Source organism: Eubalaena glacialis, chromosome 8 (assembly GCF_028564815.1).
Source record: "Eubalaena glacialis isolate mEubGla1 chromosome 8, mEubGla1.1.hap2.+ XY, whole genome shotgun sequence".
NCBI classification, from domain to species: domain Eukaryota; kingdom Metazoa; phylum Chordata; class Mammalia; order Artiodactyla; family Balaenidae; genus Eubalaena; species Eubalaena glacialis.
In genome coordinates, this window is record NC_083723.1 from 115,311,674 (window position 1) to 115,333,065 (window position 21,392).

The 21,392-nt window shown below is 47.0% G+C and overlaps 1 protein-coding gene across 3 annotated transcripts in view; it reads right to left on the bottom strand.

Annotated features, from left to right (window-relative positions):
• Nucleotides 1-20,011, bottom strand: part of DENND2A (DENN domain containing 2A) — a 104,418-nt gene extending 84,407 nt beyond the window's left edge. Inside the window, exon 1 of one of the 3 annotated variants that reach the window (XM_061198818.1) lies at nt 19,719-19,966. The gene's annotated coding sequence lies outside the window, so the exon portion shown is untranslated. Of the gene's footprint in view, nt 1-19,718 lie in introns of all 3 variants that reach the window. The other 2 variants (XM_061198817.1, XM_061198820.1) reach the window with 2 other exon arrangements.
• Nucleotides 20,012-21,392: the final 1,381 nt, after the last annotated feature.

A 21,392-nucleotide genomic window follows, 5' to 3' on the forward strand; every position in this document is an offset into this window, starting at 1 on the left:
AAGTATTGATAGTGTTGCCAGGGTCTGTGTGACGGGGAGTGGGGAGTGACTGCTAATAGGTACGGATTTTCCAGGGGAGGAGAGTGATGAAAATGTTCTAAAATTAGTGGTGATAGTTGCACAAAATAGTTAATATGCTAAAAATACTTATAGTTAATATGTTAAAAACCCTAAAAACTGTATATTTTAAAGGGGTGAATTTTATGGTATGTGAATTATATCTCAATAATGCTGTTTTTTAAAAATATTTACTTATTTATTTAGCTGGTTGCGCCGGGTCTTAGTTGCGCAGGCGGGCTCCTTAGTTGTGACATGTGAACTCTTACTTGCGGCATGCATGTGGGGTCTAGTTCCCTGACCAGGGATCGAACCCAGGCCCCCTGCCTTGGGAGCACGGAGTCTTAACCACTTTGCCACCAGGGAAGTCCCCTGTTATTATTTTTTTTAATCAGCAGGGACAGCTGCTAAAAGTGAGGAGTGTTGGCCCCACCCCAGACTGAGTGAATCAGACTGCTAGAAGAGGGCCTAGGAATCTGCATTTATAACTTCCCCAGGGAATTCATAGGCTTAGAGTCGAACCCTAGAGTTTATTTTCCTGTCACTGGTATTGTCAGTCAGCAACAGATCTACTCTCCTTTGCCCTCTTCCTTTGTAAGGCAGTCTTTTACTCCAGTGTGTCTCTTTGCTCCTATTTTTCAGAGCATCTCTGAAATCCGATGGAGGTGTTATCAGCACACAGTGAGTTGCTCCTGTCCCTCAAGCCCAGGTGTAAATGCTCCAAGATGCTGTTTCATAGATCGTCCCTACACAGGCAGGCTTCAACAGCAAGGCTCGTTTTCACTCTAAGGAGTGGCCTCAAGACCGAGAGCATAATCTGAGTCATTTTAAGACTTTCTGTGAGTATGAATACCCAGTTACTGACAATAACAGTTTCTTTGAACAACTTGATCAGTATTTTCTTGACCTACACCTGTCAGTTGTCTGACAAACGAAGCCACTGGGAATCTGGTTTGAGCAGCCTGAGGCTGTAGAATGGACCACACTTTTTGATGCTCCTGAGGCCAGAGATAGCGAAAGATTTTTATTATTCTCACTTTTCATAAACCCAGGAAGGATTTTTTCACACCTGCAGAACAATCCTACATAGAGAGAAGTATTTGGCCACCTTAGTAGGATGGAAACACATTTTTCACTTGACAATATTTGCAAATCATGTGTTTCCCCTCACTCACTTGCAGTGTGGAAATACTTCCGTATGTTGCCTTTCGGTTCACCATTTTGTGGAGGAAAAAAAGCAAGAAAGTACAATTAGGTGGCCATCTTGCATATGAACACTAAACTACTGTGTGTATAAGGTTTTAGTGGTGTCAGCCCTCCCAAGTTAATGCTTGATAACTACTAGAGTCACCTCTCCGGAAAAAGTTACTATGAGTTTGCCATAAATCATAAAAGTAGGAGTTATGGGAGTTATGAAATATGCTACTAATACTAAAATATGGTTTAAAAATCTGAATTCAGGTAAATATTTCTTTTAAGTAAAAAAGGACACTTCCTTTTGTTTCTTTTAGGTATTACAGGTCACCAAACTTGGAGGAGTCAGGTTCTAACTTCTTTCAACTCTCAAACATTTAAACTTGCTCTTCCTTCTCTCTGTTCTTGGCTAGGCCAGAAGCCACTTCTTATTTCTAACCTCTGCAGAAGTCAATGTCAATGCTCCTACCATTCTTCTGATGAGGAAATCAAACCAAGGGAACTTAAGTCACTTGTCTAAGTACATATAACAACTCTTAAGTGGTAGAGCCAGGAATGAGTCTATGTTTTGAGCCCAAGCCTGGTACTCCTTATACAGTATCACTGTGGCTTCATATTACATTTTCTAATCTAGACGAGAACTAGACTCTAGCTGATTATTTTTAGTGTTGTTCAGCTCTTCAAGATCAGCAATTGCTTTACCCTTTAACACCATGCTGAATTTCATAAACACTTGCTAACTGAGTGAGCTGGGAGGGAGACTGAAGGTTTTTTTGTGGGTCTCTCTTTTTATGGTTCTGTGATTAAACATTTCTCTACTTTGGGAGTCTATCCTAAAGAATAATCCTAAATATGGAAAAATGTATGCATAAATGTTCATAGCTATATTATTTATAATACTGAAAATTACAAATAACTCAAATGTCAAGCAATATAATGGTAATATAAACTATAATACAGCTTTCAGTGAAATATTATATAGCAAATTAAATTATGTTTAAGACTACTACAATTCTATTGAGATAGAAAGTAGATTAGTGGTTGCCCAGGTTGGAAGTGGGTAGGTGGGGAAAACGGGGAGTGACTGCTAATGAGTATACGGTTTCTTTCTGGAGTGATGAAAATTTCTAAAATTGATTGTGGTGATGGTTGCACAACTCTGTGAATACACTAAAAACCATTAAACTGTACACTTTAAATGGGTGAATTGTACTATATGTGAATTATATCTCAATAAAGCTGTTATTTTTAAAAAAGTAAATTAAAATGTCAAGCTAAAAAAAAGAGACTATTGGGACTGAGCTTCCACTGCAGGGGGCACGGGTTCGATCCCTGGTTTGCATGCGTGCGGCACAGCAAAAAAAAAAAAAAAAAAAAAAAGACTATTACTAAATGGAAAAAATGCTCATGTTGTAATGTTAGCCAAAAGGAACAGGATCCAAAAGCTTGCATACTATATGAGTAAAACATAGTTTTAAAGGGGGCAGGGGGAAGGAATCTATTCCTACTCAAAATCTCACACATAAGAAAATGACTGGAAGGAAATGTAACAAAGGATTAACAGTAGCTGTCATCGGGTAAGAATCTTGGAATGATTTTTTTCTGTTCTACTTATCTATATTTTCAACAACAACAAAAAATAGATTTCCAAATTTTTTGTCATAAGCATGCATTATTATTACTATCACAAATAACAGGGGAAAATGTAAACTCAGCTGTTACCTGTGGGAGTCAGGGTCTGCCCTGTGGCGCCCCCAACAGGCCACATGGTCGCTCTGCAGCTACAACGACAGCTGCAGGGTATCGGGTCGGCTGAGCCCGTCACTCCACTACTTGTTGCGCTTTGCCACAGTATCTCCTGAACGAAAGGGTAAGTGATACTTTATTCTCATTTCCTCCTTTCCCTTAGTGACCACGAAGGCTTGGACCCTGGTCTCCAGTAACCACTTCCCAGTACAGATGTTCCCATGGGTTCAAAGAGAGATTATATGGGGACCTATGGCTAACAGGGAAATAGTCATGTAATTCATTCTTCCAACTAATAATTGTGTCTACTTCACACAGGGAACTGAGTGAAGCTGGGAGAAATGTTAACTAAATCATTTACTTGGCCTCTGAGAGTTTTCATTCTCATACAGAAAATAAGATGCGCACCACAGTACCATATTATATACTTGGAAGTCGCTAAGAGAGTAGATCTTAAATGTTTTCACCACACAAACAAAAAAAAGTTAACTGTGTGAGGCGATGGATGTGTTCACTAACGGTATATGGTAATCATGTCACAATACAAATGTATATCAAATCATCACGTGTACACCTTAAACTCACACACTGTTATATGTCAATTATATCTCAATGAAGCTGAGGGAAAAAAGATGCAAACAAATGTCTTAATACAAAACACAATATGATAAGCAAAACAGGTGACAGCAGATTCCTTTGCGGATCTGGGCTCAAAGGGTGGGCTGAATTTCCTTTGGGGTGTATGGGTGAAAGGCATAGATGTTTGCATAATCTCGAAGTGGCTAAATGCTTAAGGAAGGACAAACCACTGAATGAAAAGCAGCACTGATTCTGTAAGGAATTACACCCAACTGATTTGCTGGATTTCCTGGCAGGAGTCAATCAAGATGTGAACTAAGACAGAATCTGAACACAACTTGTGTAGACTGCTGAAAGCTTTTACCAAGATGTTACCAGAAGCATGGCGACCTTAATTTTTTTTATTTCAAAATAATTTCAAGTTTACAGAACAGTTGCAAGAACGGTACAGAAAACTCATATACTCTTTAATGACATTCACCACATTTTAATATTCTCTCTCAATTAAAGAGTATTCTAAAATGCTCTTTTGGAGCTTCAGGGAAAATGAGTGTTATCCAGCCACTAGAAGCCTTCAGTGCTCATGAATCTAAAAGAAAATAGAATCTTACAGAACCAGTTTAGTGAAGTAAGTAAGCACACCCAGGTCCAAAAGACAACTCAACCCCAACCCACTCCTGACCCTCCACCAGGGCCTCCCAGGAGGACACAGAACACTTTAAAACCAGATTACCAAACGTGTAAGAAGAGCTAGGAAAACACAGAAAAATAAAAAAAGCTGGGGGGCAGAGGTGACTGCCCCTACCAGATATTCAAACATACTATAAAGCCTCTATAATTAAAACAGTGTGGTACTGCCACAATAGATAAATAGACTGATAGAATAGAAAGTCTAGACATAGGCCTAAGTACTCATAGAACTTTATATATGATCAAGGTGGAGTCTTAAATCACTAGGACAAAGATGGAATTTTTAATAAATGGTGCTGGAATAACTGAATAGCCCCAAGATGTTCAAGTAAGATCACACTGTGAATCTGATGTGCCTGCAGCCCTGGTGAACTGAGTATGACTTGGGTCTTTCTCAGAGCCAGAAAACCAGCTGCAGGCAAGAACTAGCTCCACAGAGGGGCTGCAGCCCTGCGGGGTTGACAGTAGCCCCTGAAGGATCTGACCAGTATCTGCCATATCCCCTAAAGAGCTCCAAATGCCCTCTGAACCTGCTGTGATTTGAACGTAATTTCAAAATTCTGATTTTCCCCCCTATGGCAGCCCTAGAGCTTATCACACATTTGTACAGCACCTGATTTCCGCATCATACACACATTATAACGTACGTAAGCCCCCTGCCTCCTGCCAGTTTCCAGATGTAATTCTTGTTATGCTTATTTTTGAAGAGAAGATTAAGTTTCAGAGACTTGCCCAGGATCACAGTGTTTAAGCAGCAGAATAGAGAATCTTATGATCTGTATCTTTCTACTCCGAATTCTATATTTCGCCCCCAAACCTTGTTATCTGTTCTCTTAGTACCTTCAACCAGAACCACCCGATCGACACCTCTCACAAGCCTGATGCAAGAATCTGCTACTCCGTGATGCCAGTACCCCTGGGGACAGTAACCTGAAGGTCTGACCCCCTTTCTTCCAAGGGCAGCAAGCAGGAAATAGCTTTCATTCATAACCTTTGGAAAGGCCAGGGTAAGGAAATGAACACTGTTACATTCTATGACCTGGTAGGCACTGTATTAAGCGCTTTACCAACATAATCTTAGAAATAACGCATCTCCCAAGAGAAATGAAGACATATATCCACATACGTTCTTGTACACTAACATTCAGAGCACATTAGTCTTGATGGTCATAAAGTGGAAACAGTCCAAATGCCATCGACTGATGAATAAACAAAATGTGGTATACCCATACAATGAAATAATATTCAGCCATCAAAGGAATGATGACACATGCTACAACATGGCTGAGCCTTGAAGACATTATGCTAAATGAATAGAAGCCAGTCACAAAAGGCCACATATTGTGTAAGTCCATTTATACGAAATGTCTGGAACAGGGATATCTACAGAGACAGAAAGTAGATTGATGATTGCTTAGTGCTGGAGGAGATGGAGTGGGCATTGGGGGTGATGGCTAAGGGGTGTGGGTTTCTTTTGCCATGTGATGAAAATGTTCTAAAATTGGTGACGGTTGCACGCTCTGTGAATATACTAAAAACCATTAAACTGTACACTTTAAATGGATGAATTTTTTTGGTATGCGAATTAACCTCAATAAAACTGTTACAAAAAAAGGAAGGGAGGGAGGGAGGAAGGAAGGGAGGGAGAGAGGGAGGGAGGGAGGGAGGAGGGAAGGAAGGAAGGAAGGAAGGGAGGGAGGAAGGGAGGGAGGGAGGGAGGGAGGAGGGAAGGAAGGAAGGAAGGAAAGAAGGGAGGGAGGGAGGAGGGAAGGAAGGAAGGAAGGGAGGGAGGGAAGGAAGGAAGGAAGGGAGGGAGGGAAGGAGGAGGGAAGGAGGAAGGAAGGAAGGAAAGGAAGGGAGGGAGGGAGGGAGGAGGGAAGGAAGGAAGGAAAGAATGAAGGGAGGGAGGGAGGGAGGGAGAAGGAGGGGGGAGGGAGAAGGAGGGGGGACAGGAAGGAGAGGGGTAGAAGAGACATAGAGAGAGGGAGGGAGAGAGACAGACTAAGCATCTGGCAGCATGTACCAGGTACATATTTGGAAGTTATAATAGTATCCCTGGGATTTTAAGAGAAGTGTGTAGCCCCAAAGCCCTCGCTCTAGTACGCCATTACCTCCTTCACAAGCACTATCTCTAGCAAAGTAGCGAGTGAATCTGAGGAACCAGGATTCTTATGAATACAGTGGTTAAGACAAATAAACACATAACGGTTACAGAAACATAACAGGTAGTAGATCTGACAGGCACTATCCAGGGCTTGCCTACCTCACAAAAGGCTCCCTTTCCTGAAAACTGCCCCTTCCCTCCTCCACGGAGGCCACTGAGACCCGGGCAGCCATGTTCGAATGATGATCCCACCCCCAGCCACAGCTGATTGGCTCTAGAGGAGGCCTAACTCAAGTCGGGCCAATCAGGTTCTGCTTCCAGGTAGTGTGGCTGGAACACGGAAACATGGCGCTGTGAGGCTGCCATTTTCCACCCTGTGGACGAAGGCGCAGAGGGAGCTGGGCTGTGGGGGAGAAGAATGATGCCGGCGGAAAGAGGGCTCTGCACTCCCTCAATCCAAGCCACTCTTAAGGCCAGGCTGCATTCCTGCCCACGGGTTCCACGAGGTATCTTTATACCCTTGTTTGCTTAAGCAACCAAAAGAATCCCCACGAACACAGTGTCATGTTCAATCTATGTTCAACTACTTTCCCAAAACGAAAAAAGAAAGCTAGTGTGTGTGTGTGTGTGTGAGTTTTAAACATGAATCTGCACCCATATGGCTGAAGCTGAGCCAACTGCAGCTACTAAGGAAACCAAACCCCCATTAGGTTTGCCTCCAGCGTGGCACAGAAGGTTGCCTGTGATCTAATCATTCCTATTACCCTATTGAGAAGTCCCTTTCCCTTTCTGGGGAGATTCATCATGACACTGGAGGTGCTGGGAACATCTGAAGTCTTAGTAAAGCCATGTCATGAGACCTAATCTTTCTAAGGACCTGAACAGCATATTATAAGCATTAGTACAGGAAGATCTGCTGAACTCTTGGATGAAGTTAAATAGGACATGGTATCAGAAGGTGTACAGTTTCTTTCCTTCCTTCCCAATAAAACCTCACTGAAAAAACTCTGGCCTTAAATTGGGCCTCTTACAATGAGAGGTTACTGTGGGTAAATGAACAAATAAAGGAATGTATGCCTTCTTCAGCTCTTATTTGGATCTACAATATACAAGAAAGCAGATCTCACATCTCTCCCACATACACTAGCAGGGACACATTTGAATAAAAAAACATTTTCAAGAGGTTGCATTGTCTGAACACCAGAAGAAGAGCTGAGTTGACAGTAGGAAAGGGATGGACGAATCCTTTTCCCATCCCTCTGTCTATTTATGGGAGTCATTTCCCTTCAGGAAATGCTGAGCCCCTTCTCCCAGGACCCTGTTGGGAATGACGCCTGCGCTGGCTGACCCAGCCTTCCACATCCTCCTCCTGGCCTCGGCAGCTCTCCCCTTGTGACCCCGTCAGTCACTGGGAACCCAGCCTGTAAACGACAGTGCTTCTTAGAGTCCCCAGTCTATTGCGGAAATTCAAAGAGGAAAGGGGGAAAAAAAGGTACATAATGAAGCTAGAAAAGCCCCTGGCATGGAGAAGCTCCCAAATATGAACAGACAAAGGTAGCAGGGAGGAAGTCAGGGCTAGAAATGACCACACTCACACTGTGGCCCAGGATTTTGTGGCTCACCTAGCTTCGGTCACCTGTCTGGGGGGGTGGCAGAGGCAGGAGCAGGACCCAAGGTTCCTGTCACCCCATCTGTCGACCTAAGGCTCATTCACCTCCTCTACACTCATTTCTGCTCCCCAGAAATGTATAGACTGACGTATCTATAGAGAAGCTATCCCAGGAGAACCTGGGTCCACTAATTACATATTCTTCTTTTCTTCCTTTTTCTTCTTTTTTGTCAGCTAGGAGCCCACCTTTTCAGAAACCTGGAGAGAATTCTGGGGTTAGCCCTGGCCACCCCAAACTGAAGTTCTTCCTCTCTCCTCTGAATTTCTCTGGATATTTTTAACTTATCTACATTTGGTAGTCCTACTAAATGTGCATAACCATGTGGTATCTCTTTCATGGTTGGCTTCGATTGTTATTTATATGTTATTTATTTAAGATTTCACATAGTTATTTTTAAAAATTTTTTAAATTTATTTATTTTTGGCTGTGTTGGGTCTTCGTTGCTGCACGCAGGCTTTTCTCTAGTTGTGGCGAGCAGGGGCTACTCTTCGTGGCGGCGCATGGGCTTCTCATTGCGGTGGTTTCTCTTGTTGTGAAGCATGGGCTCTAGGTGCGTGGGCTTCAGTAGTTGTGGTACATGGGCTCAGTAGTTGTGGCGCACAGGCTTAGTTGCTCCGCGGCATGTGGGATCTTCCCAGACCAGGGATTGAACCCATGTCCCCTGCATTGGCAGGCGGATTCTTAACCACTGCGCCACCAGGGAAGTCCCAAGATTTCACATAGTTATGTTTGACACCTCAAATTAAACTGCAACAATGAATGAATGATTAACATTTATCGAACACAATATTTTCTAGGCCAGATTCTACACAGATTGTTTCACTGACTCCTCACACCAACCCTACAATTGCCTCCCCTTTTCAGATGTGGAAAGCAAGGCCTGGAGAGATGAACTTGTCCCAAGGCCACATGGATGCTGAATGAATCCAGGTGGTCAGATTCAAGTCCAGGTGCCTAATGCCAAGTTGAGTGCCTTGGGGGCAAGGCAAGGGGCCTTCCCCTCCCGGATACAGAATAGCTACTCGGGGAATTGTTACAATTGGGTTTTATTCACCCCCTCCCTCCTCTCCAGGCACACCGTGGCACCAGGGCACAACCTGGCCAGCCCTCCACTTCCAGAGGCAGCCCTTGGGCTGCCATTTTGGGGTTTGTTTTTCCCTCTGAAGGGTTTCCTCATGTTCTTTTAACCTGGCCTCACTGACAGGTAGTACTGAGGAGGGGAAGAAGGGTCCCCTGTGGCATCTGTCCTGTGTCCTGGCCTCTGGACACCTGGAAGCTCACACCACACCAGAAGTAGCCACTTGCAGGGGATGCACCTGAAGGCCAGGCTTTATTTGCTTCCCGGCAGCCCTCCCTGGCTCCAGCTGTGCCGCCCCAAACTCTTCACTCTCCACCTCCTCTCCCTCTCGCCTTCCTGCCCTCCTCTTCCCTTCCTCCCCCTCAGACCCCTTCCTCCCCCTCAGACCCTTTCCCACCCTCTTTTGCTGGCTTCTGTTCTCTTTCTTTCCATGAGCAGAGAGTTTCCAGCCTGGCTCCCGGCCAGCACATTTGGACAAAAGGCAGCAATCTTGGAGGGAGACGTCATCTCCCATCCCCTTTTCCGGGGCCAGCACCGTGGCTCCCCAAGCCCGGAGAGGGAGCAGGGGGTTGCGGCCGTTCCCGCCCTGCTCCCAGTTCTGGGAACGAGCTTGAGAGATGGCACATCGTGGGCGTTGAAAGCAAAGAGTTTGGAAGCAGACAGACCCAGATTCAAATTCCAGCTCTGAAGCCTGAGAGCTGTGGGACCTTGGGCAAGTTACTTTGCTAAGCCTTTAGTTCTCGCCTCTGTAAAATGGTGACAGTAGCGAGAAAGGCTCGCTTTGAAAGGCTTATAGGAGATCGCAGCTGTAAAACTTCCGGCACAGTGCGTGTCCTGTAAGAAGTGCTCAACACGGCTTCTGTTATTATGAACCGAACTTAACTCTGCCAAATAATCCAAGTAAAAATACAGGACTTTGTTACAATCATCATCACCATCCACCTTCTCAACTCATCCGCAGGGCTGCTTACCCAGCTTCAATTGTTTGCAAGTGTGGTACAGTTGTAAGACCTCTCAAACATATCATTACTGTTACAATGTAATCTGTAAAAGTTGGTTTTGAAATCAGATAAGGAGCTGACCCTCTTCCCTTTTCAGTAGAGTCAGTGCTCAGCCTTGATGCCAGACGTGAAAGGAAGGAGGGGCCCACACCAATCAGCAGGGCCTGCTCGCCCTGACTCCCCTTCCCTCCCACCCTGTTTTTTGGTTTCTTATAAGCTGAGGCCCTGTTTCTGTTTGTTTACTATCTGTGCTTGGTGTTTTATACTTAGAAGTTGCACAATGCCTGGGAATGGGCTCAGTTTTATTTAGCTAAGCTTTGAGATATGGGCAATGGTCTTTCCCCTATGATTTTATTTAGCTAATCTGAGCCAGCATGGATGGATTTGAAATTAATTAGTAAGATTAATCAAGGAGCTGAGCACGGTACTCCGTGTGAGGTGCTGCTGGGAAATTCACAAATACATGCAATGGTCCCTGCCCTAGAGCTAGGGATAAAAGATGCAAACCCAATCAACCACCAGCAAGAAAAGATTACAACTGTTCAAGACGAAAAGACAAGAGCAGTCCAGGGAATGCCTGACAACACGTTTAACAAAAACCACAATGTGAGAGTGGCTTAGGGACTAAATTCAAACTACAGTGGTAAATGTTATGAAGTAAATATAACTGGAGGAATTTAGAGGCGGGCAATGAAAGTCAGGAGTCATGGACTGCTTCAGAGAAGAGGCAGAATCTGGTGGCCCTTTGATAGATTGGGTTCCGACAGCTGGGAGAGTGTTTAGGCGAGGCAAGGGCATGAGGAAAAGGGGATGGTGCACCCTGCCCCGGACAAGACTGATGGTGGGACAGCCACTCTGGGAAGTGTGATGGGGAAACACAGAGAGGAGGATGGAAGGGGCTGGCGGATGAGACTTGGAGACGTTCTGGAATCAGAAAGAGGAGGTAAGGTTTGCTCTCCGTGGAACATAAAGAGGAGACGTGATAAACATATGTGTTCTTTTTGTACATTCAAGAGGAAACGTGTAGGGACTTCCCTGGTGGTCCAGTGGGTAAGCCTCCACGCTCCTAATGCAGCGGACCCGGGTTCGATCCCTGGTCGGGGAACTAGATCCCGCATATGTGCCGCAACTAAGGATCCTGCATGCCGCAACTAAGGAGCCCTCGAGCTGCAACTAAGACCCAGTGCAACCTAAACAAACAAATAAATAAATATTTTTAAAAAACTAATAAATAAAAATAATCTTTAAAATAGACCTTTAAAAAAAAACCAGGAAATGTGTAAAGCAGGCAGTCAGAGGTAGAGATCTAAGAGTCTGGCGAAAGCACAACCCTGGAGGTGTAAACTGGGGACGCAGCTGAAGAACCAGTGAGCATGAACAAGCTCTCTGAGGGAGAAAGTGAAGCAAAAGAAGACAGTGAAGAATTGAGGTGTAGGGGTGACTTTCACTTTGCCCCTGTTACCCAGCTCTTGACTCAGTTCTTTTTAATGTTTCTTCATCTGGGCCTTCCAACCGAACAGGGAGGTCTGATGACAGAACACCTGCATTGGGCTTCTTTTTATTCCTCTGCAATGTCTAGATCAGATCTTGGTCTATCGTGGGTGTGGTACGAATGCTTGTTGAATGAGAAGAAGAAAAGGAAATCAGTGAAGATCTCCTTTTCCAAAGACAATTAGGACAACCCAGATGGTGTGGTGTCACAGGGGAGGAGCGATTCTTCAGAACATTTCACAAAGGTGGGGCTCGGACACCAGCCAATTGCAGTGGCCTTACTGTTGACCCTTTAATGGCTGGATCTGGTCTAGGGGCTCCCAGGATTGTGGGACACCGGGAGTGACTATTAACCAACCAGTAGAGAAGCATTTCAGCCTTTTGACAAGTGGCATAGATGTGTCACCATACCAGTTTTATATCGACTGTGACCCGGGTCAGGAGAGTTGCATACATTAGGAAGCTCAAAAACAACGAGAACTGGGGCTTCCCTGGTGGCGCAGTGGTTGAGAATCTGCCTGCCAATGCAAGGGACACGGGTTCGAGCCCTGGTCTGGGAAGATCCCACATGCCGCGGAGCAACTAGGCCCGTGAGCCACAACTACTGAGCCTGCGCGTCTGGAGCCTGTGCTCCGCAACAAGAGAGGCCGCGATAGTGAGAGGCCCGCGCACCGCAATGAAGAGTGGCCCCTGCTTGCCGCAACTGGAGAAAGCCCTCTCACAGAAACAAAGACCCAACACAGCCAAAAATAAATTAATTAAAATAAACAAACAAACAAAAAAACCCAATGAGAACAGCAAACTAGCTATTCAATGACTGCATCATGAGTAACGGGATAAAGTCTCCACAGATGGTTAGGGATGGAGGCCAGACCTCAGGGATGTGAGGAGGAGCTTGTGGACCCGCCCCAGGAGCTCTTGCAGGTGCTCTGTCTCCCCGTCCTGAAAGCAGCATTCTCCTTCTCTTGCCCTCCAGTCAACAGGCAGCCTGAACCTGGGCTGTGTGTGTGCCTAGAAGCAGCCTCTGACTCTTTTCCCTGTCGCTCTTCCCTCTGTCCTAGGCCAGGGATCTTGACTGACCTGCCTTCAGGTGAAAGGAGAGCCTGGGACAGGAGCCTCTCTTGACTCTGCGGTGCCGGAATCTCCACGTCTCATCGTTTTGGGAGGCATCAAGGAGCCTCTCCTCTCTGATGTTTTTCTATCCCATTAGATGCATCAGTTTGGCTTGCGGGTAAACAGAACACTGGTTCCTTTTTGATGTCCTGGGAGCTTGCGTATGTTTGTTGATTGTCACAAACACAGATAATGAAATGGACCAGATGTAAAGGATGTCAGGCTGCCAGGGAGTTATACTTGGGGTTGGATGACCACACACTTCATTTCACATCTGAACAACTCTCACCTCCAGCTCAGAGTATCAAATGGAGAAATCCCTCTGAGCCCCCAGTGAGCTAGAGACGTTGCCCTGGCAGAAGCCCAGTGCCCCGGCAAGCTGCTTTGGTGGGAAGCTCCACCGTGTCTTCCCAGCCACCCCCCTGACCAAGTCTGTGGCTGAGAAACTGGTCCCACCCCAGCTGTAGGGGATGCAAGTTCTGTGTCTCATGCTGTCCCATTGCTCCTGCCCAGTGACCAAATTGGTGCTCTATGGCTTCTCCCCCAGCTAACTTCTCTCCTGACCATGCAAGGTCAGTTTTAATCCTGATTTGTGGTGTGATTCCATACAAATACCTCTGCTCGGTCATCCGGGGCGGTTGAGCCTGTATTTCCCAGGGACGTGAGAAGCACAAATAAAATTATAGAAATGTCTTGCTTTAATGGTTCCAGTTTGCTGGGGAAAGGCAGCTGTTACTTTTTCCATGGAGAGCTGCGGGGAGCAGGGAAGTGGTACCTGTCTCCTCTGACTTGTTTAGTGGGAATGAGTTGACACACAGCACTGGGTTAGCCACCTGCCCCCCTCCTCCTTCCCTGCACTCAGACCTCTACTCTAGGGGTGCTAAGAAAGGCTGGGGTCAGAGGGATGGCACAGAACCATGTCCCTAGGTCAATGCACCTGGACCAGCAGGGAGAATGGATGGGCATGTCCAATCCTTCACCAGGTGGCAGTTTGCAGGAACAGTCCCAGGAGAGGCCTGCTGTATATCAATTATCTTTAGTGCTCCCTTTTTACTTCACAAGTGTCGCACTTTGTATATATGGTTACCCTATCCATTATCCACAGTGGATTTGCAGAGAACTTAGGGTTAAATCAAATTCAACCCTATGACATCTTCCCTTCTGAAAAGTGAGGAAGAAAGAGGGAGAAAGAGGGAGACACCTTGGATTATTTCCCTGGGTTGGCTCTTGTGTATAACCCAGCCCACCCATCCCAGGTTTCAGCCTACACAATTATGTGAAATCGTGGTTATATGGGATCAAGATTTTGGGTACACGAAACCAACAGCAAGAGACAATATTGGGACAGTTTGTTGGATGACAATCTATAAACCATAAAAAATTTCTTAGAAACTCTAGTTTTAATATGTTGCCTTTTTAAATTTAACAAAACTCAAAATAATAGATTGTCTCTATGAATTACCACACTATGAATTTTAATTTTTGTATTATCTTAAATAGAAATTCATAGTAAATTCAGTGGGGAACTAGGGTGGGGACACTTGGGTTAGGGGAGAGAGAAGTAATAATATTTTACAATATTTTAAGACTGAGTATCAGAATCTCATTTTTAAAACATCCATCACTGGGCACAGATACATTCAATATGCATTTGGCTTTGAAATCTTTTAACCTAGCAATTCCACTTCTGGGAATTCATCTTATAGAAATGTTGGAACGAGTGCTGGGGAGTCTTAGCAGTGGCTAAAATCAGAAACAACTAATTGCTCATCAATAAATAATGTGTTAAACAAATGAAATCGATCCATACAAAGGAAGACTAGGCAGCTGTTAGAAAGGAGAGGACTATGTATGTCCCACATGGAATTATTCTCACAAAATACTGTTCAGTTATGATAGCATGCTTCCATTTTTGTAACAAACAAACAAACAAACATAATATATTACGTGTAAAGAAAAGAAGTCTAGGGGGATTTGGTACATACACCGAACAGTGATGGCCTCTGAGGAGGGAGTCAGTATGGGGAAAACTTTCATTTTTCATTGTGTTTTTTTTATGTATTGCTCAAATATTTTATAATAAGGATAACTTTCATATTTACATATAAATATATATGTGTATATAAAAGTATGTATATAAAAGTAATCCTAAAATTTTAAAGCACACTTTTAAAGAAAACAAAACAAAAGGAAATGCGTTTGATACTCTGCTTGAACTGGTCTGACAGCCCTCCTGATAAGAGACATGCAGCCCTTGGAAGGCCTGGGTACCATGGAAGAACAGTCACGGTCATGGTCACGGTCACAGCTTCCTGTCCTGTCCCCATTCTCCAGCTCAATCCTGCTCTCATTTCCTTCTGAAGGGAAGCATGGAACCTCCTGGTTCGCCAATACAGAGGGAAGCTAACCTCTTCCCTAAGCTTGCTGCGAGGGTGACTCACCCCTCTTTCCCTAAGGCTGGGGGCGGGGGAAACCATAACTTGGTTTTTAGTAGTTTAGCCAGTTGGAAAAGGGGGTCTTGGGCTCATCCCTCTTTCAGCCGACCACAGGCCAAGGATGAACGTGTCAAAGAGAAGTCAAAGAGAAAGCAATTCTGGGCTCCAGCTGGCAGGGGCTTAACTTCTAAGCAAACTGAGTTTGGATAAATTTTGTCCAAATCAGACAATGATTTTACCACGAGGGGAAAAGATGGTCTGACTCTGGCTTCCCGACATATTGCTGTCTTTTGGATGTCAAATGTAGAGAATCACTCACCTCAGTTCCAGCCACTGACTTGCCTCCCATCATTAAAGGGGCAGTGGTGCCTGTGAGTCCCTCTGTTGGGTGGCCAGTGCAGGGGTTTCAAAGAGAGCCCAGGGTACCTGTGGCAGCTGTCTGGTTCTGGTGAAGGAAGAAGGGACCATGCCTGGACACAGGAGACTGGGAGTGACACGAGGCACAAGCAGGGGTCTTTGTCACTCATGAGTAACTGTCAGACATTCCACAGACCCTCAGGAAGCAAAATAAGGGGGCTGGATTCCAGAGATAGTGGGGGAGGATAAGTCAACTTTGCCCACAGCCAAAGAAGTAACTGCCTGCGAGGTATATTTGAGGGTTGTTGGGAAAGCCATGGAGCCTCAAAATATTTCCCCTGTTATCCTGTCAGAGTTACTGAAATTCAACTCTTAGAGATTCACTCCTTTTGATTGAGACTTTACGCAAGTTAAATTGCAAATGAATTCTCCCAGCTTCTTTCCAATCTGGAAGACAGAGGTCAGAGAACACATACACTTGAATATCAGGAGGGAAGTAGAAAGAAAACTCAGAGGCTCAGCACTCAAAAAAGATAGACCTATGTGGGTCCTAGGCAAAAAGAGAAAGGTTCTGAGGCTTTTCAGTTTTGGCTATGGTGCAGCACTGCATATGATAGTATTAGACCAGACAGATCTAACTGTAGAAGGCATGTAATTATGCTTTTAGAATTTCTGTTCAAAAAAAGTGCTTCACACACATACACACAAAACTTCACATAAATGTGTTTGTTACTAGCCTCCTTATCTGTATCTGCTCAAGATGGTTTTAGATCTTGATGTTGAAGGCTGACTAGCCAGTTGATTTCATTGTAACAGGCTTCCAAATTTTAAATTCTATGGGGTCCTTGCTTTTGCAATCCGAGGTTTCTGTCCCCTGCTGTAATGAGCCCTCTAGGTGATCGTTAAAGCAGCTGCTCTCAATCTTGGCTGTACCTTAAAATCACCTGGCACCTTATAAAAATACTGACGCCCAGGGCCCATTCTCAGAGATTTTGATTTACTTGGTCTGGGGCAGAGCCCAGGCATCACTTGTTTAAAAAATGCCCCCTGACCCCAGCATTTAAGTGTGTAATGTGTTCCCTGGGTTTAAAATGCTAAGAACTGTGATGTGGAGACATGATGGAGTAGATTATCACACCTACTCAGTGTTAAGACTTCTACAGCTGGCAAGAAGTGGTTTAAACTTTGGAGGGCACATCAGAAATGCATTGACATAGGGCTTCCCTGGTGGCGCAGTGGTTAGGAACCCGCCTGCCAATGCAGGGAACGCGGGTTTGAGCCCTGGTCTGGGAAGATCCCACATGCCGCGGAGCAACCAAGCCCGCGAGCCACAACTGCTGAGGACCGCGCGCCTGGAGCCCGTGCTCCACAACGGGAGAGGCCGCTGCAGTGAGAATCCTGCACAGCGCGGCGAGGAGCGGCCCCCGCTCGACGCAACTAGAGAAAGCCCGCGTGCAGCAACGAAGACCCAATGCAGCCAAAAATAAATAAATACATAAATAAATAAACAAATTTATTTTAAAACCCCCTTTTTAATAATAAAAAATAAAAAGAAATGCATTGACATAGATTCTGCAGATTCACCCTTCTGCAGAAAGCAACGGGAAGGGCCTGGTCAGGAGATGTGTGACTGAGTGTAGGGCCTTACCTCCCAGCCCTCACTCCCGGTTCTTCTGCAACATTCCTTATGTTGCAGTGAAGAAGTTTCCCACCCTCTCTGACCTCAGTAGAATGGATCTCTGGTGTCTTGAGTCCCACCCTTTCCCCACCCCTGGAAGCAGCCTTAACATCAGGTCTGAGGGCAGAAAGACCTGGACCACTAGGGGAAGTGGACCCACCCAGCTGAATGGAATCCTGAAATGCTCTTCCCATTCTGTTTCTCTTTGGTCAGGATATCCGATGGCAACCCTCCCAATACTCTGCCCTACCAGATCCCTTCTCCAGACCAGTCTCAGCCCACCTGTCTGTGGGCTATACTAGGATGTGCCTGCTTCCCCCTTCATGGTGGGCACCCGGGGTGCTGTGCTCTCTACATTCATCAAAGTAGGTATCACCTCTTCCTACACTTGAGAGCCCATGGGCTCCTCCATATAGGATTCTCCAGGCCCTCACTGCCCTGCATCACGACTGCCCACAGGCCTGAGCTGGCACTCAGCCCCCCACAGAAATGCAGTATGTCCCCAAGTCATAACAGGAAGATGATATAGGAAGACAGTCATGTGGAATTTTATCTTCCCATCTTTTGTAACGCTGACAATGAAATTCCTTTTTCTATGTCACTCTAGTCTTTACACAAACTTCCACATGACAAATTCCCAGTGGAGTTCAATTCCAGGAAAAAATTTGTGCTGAATTTGTGTGCTTTCTCTTGTCCAAAATCCAAAACTGTGCAATCTAGTGTATTTTTGTTTGTCTCTAAGCTGCCAGAAAACTTATAGCCAAATTCATTGTCCAAGTGTTGTAATCTGCTAAATTCAGGCCATTCAAAATATTCATTCCTTTTGCTTTGCTTTGTTTTCTTCTGAGCTTTTCTGCATTTAGTTCTAAGTTATCTGACCCTGTGCCCAAGTCTGTCACCAGGTCCCACCTATCTCTTGGCTCTTGCTATCCCACGTCACCACTGCGGTCATCCTGCGCGTCAGTAACTACAGCCTGGGTGCTGCAAGGCCTTGGTCTCATCCTCCTCTGAGCCTCCACCCAGCAAGCAGAGTGAGCTTTCTAAGATACAGACCAATCCCATGGCCCCTGCTTCAGCGACATCCTTCTTCCCTCTGGGAACTGCAACCATGAATTCTCCCCACACTTGCCTGTCCTCCTCCCTCCCGCTTGGTGATTTTGCACACGCTGTTCCCTCAGCCTGAAACAACCTTCTCTGCTTTGCTTTCTTGGTGAAAAGGTTTTCAGGGCTCAGCCTGACCTTACCTATTCTGTGGGTTTCCCCTGAGCTGGGCAGCCCTGCTCTGGTTTCCCCTAGCACACAGCACGCATGGATGGCCAGGCCAGATGCAGACTGTATTTAATTTTTTGTTTGACTACCCAGCTAGGATGGTGAGTGCCTGGAAGGAAGGGAGATATCTTATTCATCACTCTGTCCCTAACGCCTAGCATGTCGAGCTGTAGAACTGTTAAGTGAATGAATGCACGACACAGGCAGGGTTCACCTCTTCCGGAATAGTAGGACTGAAGGCCAGCCTTTTCACTGCCCTTCCTAAAAACGGTTACTGTTTGCCCTTGACTTCTTGTAGAATTCTGCTCATCCTAGGCGGTCCACCCCAAAGAGGGTCTACTCCACTCCTTTGGTGTGTTTGATACTTGATGGCGCAAGCAGAAAGGATTTTGTTCTTTTCTTTTATGTAGTAACCACTGCAGATGTAAGAGTTTAATAGCAAAAATTACTGTAGAGTGCCTATTATAACCCTGGGGCTGTTATTACTCTGTGTCATTCAGAACACTAGAGAAGTTGCATCCCTGAAGCGCATCTCAACACCAGCTATAAGTCTGTCTGCTCCTTCCCCAGCACCAGCTGGCTAAAAACAAAGTCAGTGCACTTCCCTTTTCCCAATCTCTGCCCCTGGAGGCAATGTCCGACTTTCCCACCCGATACCCTTAAGGACAGGATTCCTCCGCTGAGGTCCAGCTCTCCTCAGTGGTTTGAAGCCAGTTCCCTGTGACGCTCCTAAATATCATTATATCCTGTGTTAAGAGACTACCCCTGGGCTCCATCTGGTCCCAAATCCATCCTGAGGGGAAAAGTGGGAGAAATAAGATCATGCAGTCATCTTTACCTCCCTGCTTTCTCAACACTGCAAATTTCTTTCTGTAAAAACACACACACACTCTCTCTCTCTCTGTCTCTGTCTCTGTCTCTGTCTCTCTCTCTCTCTCTCCCGCGCCCCTGGGACGAGCACGGCGCAGGGCGGGGGCTCTGCCCGGTTTCTGCAGGTTTCCCAGGCGCGGGACCACGGCCTCCCGAGTTCCCGGAAGGACGTCCAGACAGCACTTTGCTCCAGTCCCACAGGTCGGGCTCAAGCGCCTCGGTCCCCACGTCCGCACACGGGAAACCCAGTCTTTGGTCTGCAAAGAGCCACTTCCCAGCTCCGGGTTGGGGCAGCTCCGGCCGTCTCCTCTCTTACCCACACCCCCGCGCGTCCCCTCCTCGGTCCCCCCGCGCGTCCCCTCCTCGGTCCCGCGGCACGGCCCTACCTCCTGGCGGGCCGAGGCTCCGTGGGCTCCGAGGCGCAGCTCGGGGGCGCCCGGGTGGGCGGGGGCGGCGGGCGGCGAGGGCCCGGGGCGCCATGGCCCGCAGCCCCCCGCGCTCGTGTCGGCCGGGCCTCTCCCGGCGCCCTCCGGTCGCGTCCCCGCCGCCCGGCCGCCGCTGTGGGCGAGTAGAGGGCGGGCTCGGCCGGCAGCCCCTTCCTCTCCCGGTGGCGCGGCGGCTCTGAGCCGGGCCGCTCACCCCGCCGGCCCCCGCCCGCCGCCGCTCAGTGAGCTCATCCGCAGCTGGCGGGCGCCCGGCCCGTTGCCACGACAACGCCTCTCCCAGGGCCGCGCGGACTCGAGCGGCTCCAGTAAACAGGACCTTCTGCCGGACTCTTCCCTTCGCCCTTTTTGGGGGGTGGGGAGATGGCGGCTTAACCCTTTTTTTGCTGGAGACCACCGAGTGGCAGGCTCCGTCTCCACCGGGCCCGGGGTTTATCCGCGCGACGCGCTCAGCCGGGGACTGAGACCGTGAGATAGATGCACCGGAGTGGCGGCGACACTCCCTACCCTCAATTCACTCCAGTCTTTTAACGCGTTTATGGGGCACCTACTAGGGCTCAGGCGCAGGGCTGGGGCCTGGGACACCCTAGGCAACGAGTCAGCCACCACCCTTGCCCCTTGCAGCTCCAAGTCTGGCCGGGGCGCCGACACCCTGGCACTATCAGTGAAAGCCCAGGGGCCCTGAGCGCGGGGCACAAGACTCCCAAACCGGGCGGGGGTCAGGAAACCTTCCCAGAGGAGAAGTGACTTTACGGTGCCTGCTGCCCCCACTTGCGTAGGACAAAGGATCAAGGAACACAGATCGGCAATGATTTAGGACTGCCAAAGTACACGTGAAAATGCTGTGGGCAGTTGATGCTGAGGGCAGCTGGGGACCATGGAAAGTTTTTGAGCAGAGGAGTGCCCTGCTGAAAGGGAGATGGAGCTGGCAGTGGTGATTGATGAGTGCTGGGGGAAGGCTCCAGGCCCGTGTCTACCCCCCCCTCCCCCCCCCCCCGAAAGTCATTCTTGTCTTTCGCCCACGAGGCTCCTAGAAGGAGGGACCTACAGCCTGGGCAAGGGGTGAAAAGGGGAGAGAGAGGCTTAGCCTACAAATTCAGAAAAGGGGTGTGCAGGAGAGAGGGGAAAGAGAAAATAAAGGATTGCAGAACATGGGGAACATTAGATACTGCCTAGGCAGTTCCTGCAGACTGGGGGCCTGAGCTCTGAGGGGCTTATTCAGATATAAAATCACAAAGACAGAAAAGCTCCATCTTCTTTGCTGAGGGGTTTGCTCATTCTACAAGATCTTCAAAGCTTTTGTAGACCTCCTTAAACCTCCCTCAACTCCTTCATACCATACCCATTTCAACTGAACACGGTAAAATTTTAGAATACAAATTTGCAAGGTGTAAGCAGGTTTTTTTGTTTGTTTTTTTAAGTATAAGCATTTGAATGATTGATTCTTGATCTTGAATGCTGCTGTTTCCACCTAGAGCAACCACGAGGCACTGCAGACCATCTCTCATCCCCACCCTCCTCTTCCTTCAGCATCCTGTAGAGGAGCACAGGCTCTGGGACAAACGGCCAAATCCGGCTCTGGAGCAGCTTGCCTGGCCTCTAACTCTCAGTGTCTTC